A 1963-nucleotide genomic window follows, 5' to 3' on the forward strand; every position below is an offset into this window, starting at 1 on the left:
AGGATAGCCTGACATTGATTAGATATTGAGCCAGGCGAATGCTGCCAGCAGATCCAATGACAGTAACCTGCCTATCAGTAGATCCTTCCACTGGGTTCGCAATTTTGATCTGCGCCCCAGACATCTGATGGATCTCATTGATTTTGGCGCCTTGACGCCCAATTATGCAGCCAATCAAATCATTTCGAATGGTGAGTTCATGAGAAGTAGTCTGAAGAGACACATCCAAACCTGCCCAATAGCCTTTCTCCTCTGGAGAGCTGGATTCAATGCCACTAAATCCGGTGTTGGCATGCATCATAGGAAAATGAGACTTGCCTTGCCAACTGGTGCAGCATGGTCAAATCTGGCTCTGGAATGGCATACTATCTTTGAATGGTGTAGGCCTGACCACCTGCAAAGATGGAGAACTGGATGGCTTGGGCCGCTACGGGATGGCCACGCCCTTGTGGGGGGGTACTCCAACATGACCATGCAGATCTGCTTGGCACACTCAGTGATGGATTGCAGAATGCCAGCAATAGTGATGGCCCGCTCAGTTGAGTTGGGAAGCATATCTCCAGCCACCCGGACCTGAGCCCCTGTACTCTCTCGAATTTCCTTGATTTTGCAACCACCTTTCCCAATGAGAGAGCCACCCTGACTTGCAGGGACCATCAGCCTCAGGGTGACTGGGGGTCCATTTGTCATAGAGCTGCTGCTGATCTCTTCCAGTTTGTCAATGATCATAGCCAAGGCTTTAAAGATGGCATTAGTGGGTCCATTCAAAGTGATCATTTTCTCAGGACAATTTCCTTCTGAGATATTGATACGTGCACCACTCTCTTCGCGCATTTTCCTAACCGATTCTCCTTTCTTTCCGATGATGCTGCCAACTTCCTTTCCATGCTTAAGTAGCCAGATGGTGAGCGTGACATTACACCCACCTTCGATCACACCGGTGTCCATGTCGAGCAGTGTTCTGGGAAGCTGGACTTTGAGTGGTCACGTCTTTGGTCACTGGAGGGGGTGAAAGCCAAAAACTGCAGGCGCGAGGTGACTGAGGGACAAAAGGAGCAGGTGGGAAGGGGAAGGGCAGAAGGCTGGGGGGCAGGACAATAGGGGTGGGAGGGAAGGCGAGGGGTCCCTGCAGGGGCTGGAGGAGGAGGAGGAAGGGGGAACAAGACTCCCGAGACTCCCGGCAGGTGGGGGGCCCAGGCAGCGGCTGCTCTGGCTGCTACCTCGCTGGTTGGGCAGCAAGCTCATTAACAACCTGTGGTATGCAGACGACATATTGCTTGCTGAAAATGAAGAAGGATTTAAAGCACTTACTGATGACCAATATTTTAGTATGAGTTATACTTCAACATAAAGAAACCAAAAATACTCAAAACAAGACTAATAAGCACCATTGTGATCAACAGAAAAGATTGAAGTTGTCAATAATTGCATTTTCCTTGTATCTATAATCGATCCCCATGAAACAGTAGTCAAGAAATCAAGGGACATATTTAATTGGATAAATCTATGGTAAAAAGACCTTTTAAAGTGGTAAAATGCAAAGTGTGCCTTACCCAAGCCATAGTATTTTAAATTTGTCAAATGAAGGCAAAAGCTGAATGATGGATAAGGAAATTGAAGAAGAATTGATGCATTTGAATTATAGTGTTGGCAAAAAACACTGAATATGAGAGGGCTTCAAAACGTTCATGGAAAAAAAACTATTATCTTTCCGTTCTACTTTTCTATGATATTTTTGAAGGCCCCTCATATACCATGGAATGAACAAATCTGTCCTGGTGTTTGTACGACTAGAATGCTCCTGAGAAGAGAGGATGGTGAGACTTCATCTCATGTACTTTAGATATGTGATTAGGAAGAACCAGTCCCAGAGAAGGACATGATGCTTCATACAGGAGAGGGTCACCAAAAAGGATGAACTGGCCGTGGCTCAACAATGGGCTCAACAAAACAATTGGGAGGA

General features: G+C 46.6%; 1 protein-coding gene and 1 pseudogene across 1 annotated transcript in view; one reads left to right on the plus strand and one right to left on the minus strand.

Annotated features, from left to right (window-relative positions):
• NINJ1 (ninjurin 1) overlaps nt 1-1963 on the plus strand; it is a 25677-nt gene that overhangs the window by 10660 nt on the left and 13054 nt on the right. The gene's annotated exons all lie outside the window — the stretch shown is intronic.
• Nucleotides 8-1033, minus strand: LOC105979622 (annotated as a pseudogene).

This window comes from Echinops telfairi, unplaced genomic scaffold, assembly GCF_000313985.2.
Source record: "Echinops telfairi isolate 266 unplaced genomic scaffold, ASM31398v2 ScPeMD7_1;HRSCAF=3_0, whole genome shotgun sequence".
In the NCBI taxonomy this organism is placed as follows: Eukaryota; Metazoa; Chordata; class Mammalia; order Afrosoricida; family Tenrecidae; genus Echinops; species Echinops telfairi.